Consider the following 8,798-nt stretch of genomic DNA (forward strand, 5'->3'; position numbering starts at 1 on the left):
GCTTGAAGGGGAATGGTTCAGGGGTTTTCTCTTGTTGTTTTTAAATTTTAAAACAGGTTTATTTATTTACTTGAGAGAGAGGCAGATAAAGGGAGAGAACAGGCACAACAGGGCCTCCAGCCACTGCAAACAAACTCCAGACACATGTGCCATTTTGCACCTCTGGGTTATGTTGGTACTGGGGAATTGAACCTGTGTCCTTGGGCTTAACCTCGCAATCACTCCAGCCCTTTTGTTGTTGTTGTTGTTTTAATCCACTTTTATTTATTTTTCGGTTTAAAATCTCTATGTGGTAGCCACAGCCGGAGCCTGGGTCCTCTGCACTGAGACTCTCATGTGGGTTTTCACAAGATGGCCAGTGAATTCCTGGTAGGGAGGCTTGGTGAACACAGTCTCTTTCCAGAGGTCCGGGGTCAGAGAGCTGTAGGTCTTAGAGATGGCGTCAAAAATGGCCTTAGCAAAGTTGCCCAGGGTGGCAGTGCAGCCCCTGGCTGAAGTGTATCAGTTATCAATGCCAGCCCTCAGCAGCAGCTTCTTGGGCACGGGGGCAGAGACAATGCCAGTGCCCCCGGGAGCAGGGCAAAGGCGCACCAGCACAGAGCCACAGCAGCCTGTCACTTTACAGGGGACTGTGTGGGGCTTACCCATCTTGTTTCCCCAGTAGCCTCTCCGGACAGGCACAATGGAGAGCTTGGCCAAGATGATGGCCCCTCGGATGGCAGTAGCTACCTCCTTAGAGCACTTGACACCCAGGCCGAAGTGACCGTTGTAGTTCCCAGTGGTGACAAAAGTTTTGAACCTGGTCCGCCTGCCAGCTCGAGTCTGCTTTTTCACTGGCATGATCTTTAAAACTTCATCCTTAAGGGATGCGCCCAAGAAGAAGTTGATAATCTCAGACTCCCTGATGGGCAGTGACAACAGATAGCTCTCCTCCAGTGACTTGATCTTCATGTCCTTGACCAGGCGTCCCAGCTTGGTGACGGGGATCCACACCTTGTAGTTGGCTTTGCCTCCACGAGCCCCAAGGCCTCCGCACTGACCACGGCCACACCCACGACCACGCCCAGAGATCGGAGATTGCTACCCAAACCTCCAAGGAAGCCGCCAGGCCTCCCAGACCCGGGGCCCCCCGTCCTCCGGGCCCTCCCGCTGCACCGGAGTCATCCGCCATTTGGTGTTTTTCTCATTTACTTATTTATTTCCAACCATGGGAAGAGAAGAAGATAAAAAGAGAGAGGGAGAGAGAGAGAGAGACAGAGACACAGAGAGAATGCCTTTGTTAGGGCCTCTTGCAACTATAAACAAACTCCAGATAGATGTGCCACTTTCTGGATCCTGGGGAATTGAACCTGGGCCATCAGGCTTTGCAAGTAAGTGCCTTCACCTGCTGACTCATCTCTCCAGCCCCAAGGATTGTTAGTTGTTAACCTGATAGTTGATAGTTCCTGGATGTGTGTTAAATGTTTCCCAATCATATCCAGCCTCCTTCCTGCAAGGGAGTCATATGTAATGTGTTCAGTTGGGGACACTGCTGTTGTGCACCAAATGTTATGACTGGTGGGAAAACTCTAGCCCTGGGCCTTGGTCTCTCATTCATTTATTCTGTTAGCAGCAATATCTTCTCATCTATATAATTAAAGGGTCAGATGCATGTCTCTAAGATAATTCCAACAATAATATTTTCCTATTTGGTGGTTACAGAAGCATTTATTCATCGAGGAAGTCTTTACTTGCTGAGGAATGTCTTTACTCATGAAAGGAAGTCTTTCATTAAATAAAGCTTTAAAAAGCTCTCTTGACTGTGGCTATCTGCAGACTAATGTATTTTTTCATTAGCTATAGGATTAAAATGCCCTCAAAATTAGATCACATGAATTACAATCTAATGTAACATTAACCGGGTAACCTTACTTCATAAGATTCAGTCCTTTAGCAAGAAAAAAATGAATAAACTTAACTCCTTCGAGGACCAAGATAAAAATCTCAAGGCATCCTTCAGATGTTGTCATCTGCTTTGAACTTTGGCTCAAGTTATTTCCATGAGCGTCCTCTATTTCCACCGGGGTAGACACGGTATAAGACAGAACACTACACATCACTTTGTTTAAAGTGACCAAAGAAAGAGCGGGAAGTCAAAACGGCGCAGGGTCTGCTGTTAATTAAAAGCAGCCAGCGATGTCCACCCATGTGTCTGGCGCACTTCTGACCGGGTTGGTTCCTTGACAGCTGTGCATTCCTTCCTGCCTGCACTGTTTGAACCATATCCAATGCAGGATCGTTAAATCTGAGATAGCTGTTGCTTAAATATGGGGGTGGGGTGGGGGCTTTTGTTTCAAGGGAGAAAGGGAGGTGAATCTTGTATTATGGTGAAAAGTTGATGCTTCTTCATTTGTCCCTGGGTCTCCATAGAATGCCTCCAGCCATTTGGGGATTATCTACTGACACTTTTTCACGATACAAATGTCAGAATCTCACTTCCTCCTTTCTTCCCTAGGGGACTCTTGCTGTAGGTAGAAGGGAGATAGTATGAAACACCTGGTCTTACTCAAAGGAAGATAGGTTAATTTCACAGTTGAAAGCACCATAGGGTGGAATCCATTTGGCTATGTGTTAACAGAGCAAAGACGACCCTCAAATCTGGGGGTTTCGGGAAACTGCCCACAGTGAAACAAAAGATTGTTTCTATTTTGGGTTGACAGACACTTGAAGGCTAACAAAATATGATAAAAGATAAATGATATATGTGTTTCCAAACACAAATAACTTTAAAATAGATAAAACGCTACTGACTGCATATGGTTAAAAATTACTTGGCTATATGTTTATACTTGCCCTAAACTTTTGGGTGTAAAATATTTTAGTAACATATTATCCTTTCTAAGTCGTCATTAACCATGATATATCTATGCACAGTACATGGGTATATACAGATAAATAGAAAAAATAGAAAGGTAGGTAAATAGTTATGATGAATGGAAGGATGCATAGATGATAGATGGATATATTACATGTTTATTTAGATATATATGTATATGTAGATAGATTACACAGAAGAGTAGCTATATATATTAGATAAATGGATACATGGATGCATGGGTAGATAGAGAGATGGACAGATGGGTAGATGATAGATGGATGAATGTATAGATGGAGAGAAGGATGATGGATATATATATACATATATATATATATATATAATGGTAGATGATGGATAGATGGATGGATAGACAGATGATGGACGAACAGATAGGTAGATATATGATAGGGAGATAAATGATACATAGGTGATAAGACAATAGATAATGGGATAGATAAAGAAATAGATAATAGATACATAGATTATAGATAGATGGAATATATATATATATATATATATATATATATATATATATATATATATATATATATGGTTTAAAATTATACTTTGGGGAAATTTTCATTTTAAGGTTCTATATCAAAATAAGCTCACTTCCTACCAGTAGGTTGTTCTGGGGTTCAGAAGAACATTTTTGCCAACTCTGGTGCCACTGGGTCCTGGCACAGAGCTGTAACTCCATTCTTTCCATGTAATTAATGCCCCTGGGCTGCAAGCATCGCTCGGCCTCCTTTGAAGGGCTTTCAGAATTAGACAGATTGTCTTTTCTCTGGGACTCTCAACTCCTGGGGCTTTTTTTTTTTTTTTTTTTTTGTCAAAGACAGGTGTGAACATTAGCCTTGTTTACTCAGAATGAGTCACTGTCTCCTGGCTTCTGCTGTTTAGCTCAGGCTGGCAAAGGTCAAATGAAGTTCTAGTTCACAGGAAGATGCTCTATAGAGAATTTTCAGTGTCCCTGGGGTTTGGAAGATTCCCAACAAACCTTGTTTCAAGTACACAGGGCCAAAGAGAGGGGCCAAGTTGGGGATGAAGGTTGTAATAAAGACCCTCAGCAGGACACAGAAGCCAACAACCTGAACTCTAGTGGCAGCTAAGAGTCAAGCAGAGACAGGTTTTGAACACAGAAGAAGGGCCAAGAAGAAAGATTTCTGTGCCAAGTGGGCAGCCAGCTTCCAAAGGCTCCGAATTCCCTTCCTTCTCCAGCTCTGCTTGTTGGTAAGAAATAAAGACAAATCGTTAAGAAAATCCAAAAGAAAGAAATTTAATAATAAATTTAAAATATCCTGGGTCCTTTGGAGTTGCAGGCAAGTGCCTTAACCACTGAGCCATCTCTCCAGCCCTTTTTCCTTTTGTTTTTTGAGGTAAGGTCTCACTGTAGCCCAGTCTGATCTGGAATTCACTATGCAGTCTCAGACTGGCCTTGAACTCAAAGCAATTTTTCCTACCTCTATTCCTGAATGCTTGGATTAGCAATGTGTGCCACCATTCCTGGCTAATTTCTTCATTTTTAAAGTATAAAGAATAAAAGAATTTATCTTATGGCTTCCAGTACTTTTCTGTGAGGATTAAATATGATGAATAAAGCCATTTGGTTTAATGCCAAGGACATAATGAATGCTAAAATCATTAGAGTCTGTGATTATTTTTATTATTTCCTTCAATGGCAGTTCTCTGGAACTGCAGGCCCAGAGAAACTGAAAACATCCCTAAATAACTCCATATGTTCAACAGAAATTGTCATGCTATCAGGAATACAATACCTGTCAGTTATTACATTTCTTATGCTAAAGCTGCTTTTATAGAATAATATTTTACAAAAATATTTTGGGAAGAAATTCTGAGAAAGACACCTGGAACACATATGAAACGATTCAGTTCTCTCACACAGGATCTGCCAAATTGCCTATTGCTACATAAAACATGAGAATCACAAATTATGAATATTGAATAATAATTCTTAAGTGATGGACAGATTAAATATTTCCATACTTAAACTGCTTCTTATTATATTGTGGTTTTATATCTGCACTTTTTTTCAATGGGCTACTTTGTGACCCAATGGTTTTAACATGTGTTCCATCATAAATAATCACTCATTAATCTTGAGTGACAACCAGATTTTAATATTTATTAGTGTTCTATTGTTGATAATAGACTTTATACTGTTTATAGCAACTGATAGAATAAAGTACTTTGAACACCAAACCACTTGTACCCAAACCATGGCAGCTGTTAGAACTTGATGAAATATATACAGATACATGTTTTGACTAAAACCCAGGTTTGAATATTTATTTGAAATTAACTGACAAAGTTAGTTTAAGGAATCTTATAATTCATTCTTATGTGCATATGAATGTATGTGTACCCTCCTCTCCGTGTGGTGGGAGCATACAAAAGAATGTGTACATGCTTGTAGAGGCTAGAGGACAATGCCAAATGTCACTAATCAGTCATGGCCCATGTATAAATCAAGGTCTCTTACTGGCCTAGCCAAGTAGGTTAGATTGGCTGGCAAACAAGGTCCAGAGAGCTGCCTGTCTCCACCTCCATAGATTATATATAGATTATATGCATGTACTAGCACACCAAGCTTTTATTTTTTTTCCTTTTAAAATGGGTGCAAGGGATGAAACTAAGGTCTTCATGCTTACACAGCACTTTGTTATTGAGTGCATCCCTAGCTCTTCAAAGGCTATTCCTTAAAAATGAGTAAGTTTGGGCTGGAGAGACGGCTTAGTGGTTAAGGCATTTGCCTGCAAAGCCAAAGGACCCAGGTTCAATTTCCCCAGGACCCACGTAAGCCACGTACACAAGGTGATGCACGCATCTGGAGTTTGTTGCATTGGCTGGAGACTCTGGTGTGCCCATTCTCTCTCTCTCTCTCTCTCTGCCTCCTTATCTCTCACAAGTAAATTAAAAAAGTAAAATATATTTAAAAATGAGTAAGTTTCACAAATATGATCATTTTGTCTTAAATCTAACCATGCTTTGATCCACGTTGACCATTTCTAACATGGTTACTTCACCTGCTAAAGAGAGGGTGAGACTGACTACAGGTAGTTAATTCATATCACAGTAGAGTCAATTATAAAGATGTTAGGGATCAAGTACTTCAGTTTTGTTAAATGGTTTGTATTTTTTGAACATGGTGCAGGAAGATCACCCCTAATCCAAAAATCTGGAATCTAAAATGCTCCCAAATCTGAAACTTTCTGAACACTGATGCTACCAGTAGAAAATTCCACAAATGAATTTATGTGGCAAATTGTAGTCAAAATACAGGTAGACTAAAAAAAAATTATATACAACTACCTTCAGACTGTGTGTGTGTGTGTGTGTGTGTGTGTGTGTATGGCATATGTGAAATATAAATGGATTTTGTGCTTATATTTGGGTTTCAGCCCCAAGATATATCATTATGTGTATGCAAATATTCCAAAATCTGAACCATTTAATTAATGAATGAATCTTTTTTGCTGAGACAGGGTCTCATGCAGGCCAAGCTGGCCTTGAATTCTTGCCTTCACTCTCTGAGTGCTGGGATTAGAGCTATGTGTCACCGTGTATGGCTCCTGAATCACTTTTGAACCTAAGTGTTTTGCATAATAAATACTCAGCGTACACTGGTTCCCTGCAGCCCTTAGAAGGCATGCTGTGCATGCTTCCAGCATGAGGTGCCTGAAGTGGTAATGAGTACACTCTGCATTTTCTGTTTGAGGTTCCAAACCATTTCCCCAGTGACCTTCTAAATCTCATTGCTCCGCTGAGGTGAATTTCTTCTCACATTGGCCTGTGTCACTTCTTTCGGCTCCCCTAGTCTGACATCTGAGCCGATGCCACTCACCCAATGACGAGTCTGGTACCTGAGATGTCACTTCCTCCCCGTTCCAGATCCGGGGATCCACCATTATGGTGATGACTTTGAGGTGCAAGTGGGCAACATCTCCCCTGGCTTCCTCTCTGTTTCTTGCCTTCCACATCTCCAGTGATCTTCCTTCATAGTCCCTTTCAGGTACTCCATCTCTGGGTGAAGACATGGAATTTTTCATGCTTAAATTTTTAAGCTCAAATACAATACTGAGATAAAAACTTGAACCCATTTTGTTTGATGACAACTTTTGTAAGATCTGCTCTTTTGACTTACTATGACCCCGAATAACTCCTGCTGTCTCAGAACCAGCCCCCCGCCCAATCTTTTTCTCCATTAGGTCTCATCAGCATCACTAATTTCCTTGTCTTTTCACTCAACATCCTCTCATCTGCCCAGCAAAACCCTGGCATTGGGTAATTGTTTCAAGCTACCTTTTGGACTCCTGTATAAAAGTTCCTGAATCTTGTTAGAGGAAGTTTATGATTTCTTGTCTCAACAAGGTCCCTGACACTGCCTACTCACTTTTACGTATCATTAGGCAACCAATTGTCAGGTGTCTTCCAATGTCTATTAATTAAAAATCTCCATCATTCTCCTTAAGAATTCTGTTCAATACAAATTCCTTATTCACAGTAGAAAACTTACTACTTTAATAAAGAAAATGAGGTGAGTAGTCCATGTGGTCCACATCATTGTCATCAGGGTATCTCTGTATACAATTTCTGATGTATTTGCCTCATTCTCTCTGATTGAGGGCTATAGACCAGACCTCCAATAGCTTCTCTTACCTCCTTCAAACCTTTTCCACTCACCACTTGCTCCCTACCTCCCCTGTCCCCCACCATCTTCAGTTTCCCCTTTAGAGTTGGGTCCTATACTTTAGACTACTAATGAATTCAGCTTGCTCCAACTGAAATGTTCCTTCTCAAATTTGTCTTCCACTTGTTCTCTGTTCCACTTTCATCCAGACCTTGGCTAACACATCCATCTCTGTTTCTTGTGTCATTTCCTCAGTTCTCCCTCCTTCCTTGGAAAATCACAACCTGATTCTATCAACACACATTACTGGAGTTATCAGTGGGCTTCCATTTATTGTTGAAAATTCTAAGGTAAAATTCAGTTTTCAGCTTTCTTTTCTCTCCCTTCCTTCCTTCTTTCTTTCCTTCTTTCCTTCCTTCCTTCCTTCCTTCCTTCCTTCCTTCCTTCCTTCCTTCCTTCCTTCCTTCCTTCCTTTATTCCTTCCTTCCTTCCTGCACCCCTCTCTTGCATTTTATATATTTTTCAAATTAGCTTACAAGGTAAAAGGTTCCCTTAAGGTATTTTCACAATACTTTTTTTGATTGCTTACCACCTGCAACACACCTGCACCCATTTCCCTGCCCCAGCTTTTTCCTCATAAGTAATACAATATTTAAAATAGTGCCCTTAGTATTTCCTCTTCCACTTTCACATTCACATTTCATGATATTTTCCTCCCCAGCCCCTTCTTTAAAGCCTCTCTCTTCCCATCTCACGAGCACCTTTTCTAGTTTCCTGGCCTTTGCCCACATTCACTCATTCCCTAAATGTGCATGTTTAACAAACAAGCTATGGACTGCATTTGAAAGTGAAGAGGCAGAATTTGTCTTTCCGAACTTTTCTGAAAATCTCAAAATTTCATTTTCTTTGTGGCTGAATAAAAGCTTAGTATGTATATGGGCCACATTTTCAGTCTCCAGTCATCTGTTGATGGACATCTAGGTCAATTCCACTTCTTTGATACTATGAATAGATTCAGATTAAACATGGATGTTCAAGTATCTCTGTGGTGGGGTACAGATTCCCTTGGGTGCTCAGGAGTCGTATAGTTGGGCCATACTCTTGACTGTGCAGATCAGAGAGCAGTGCAAAGAGAGACTAGAGACATCTACTGGATGCCAGGTGTGGGGCTTCCATGGTAAACTGAGGAGCTTGGACTTTTCCTTGAAATCCTGAAGAGATCTTGAAAGTTAACATTTCACAAAGTGTTTCACTTTCTTCTCCCCATCACTTTACAGTCTTTTGTTCCTT

General features: G+C 40.9%; 1 pseudogene; it reads right to left on the reverse strand.

Annotated features, from left to right (window-relative positions):
• Positions 1-285: 285 nt before the first annotated feature.
• LOC101607418 lies at positions 286-1,171 on the reverse strand (annotated as a pseudogene).
• Positions 1,172-8,798: the final 7,627 nt, after the last annotated feature.

This window comes from Jaculus jaculus, chromosome 5 (genome assembly GCF_020740685.1).
Source record: "Jaculus jaculus isolate mJacJac1 chromosome 5, mJacJac1.mat.Y.cur, whole genome shotgun sequence".
Taxonomy (NCBI): Eukaryota; Metazoa; Chordata; class Mammalia; order Rodentia; family Dipodidae; genus Jaculus; species Jaculus jaculus.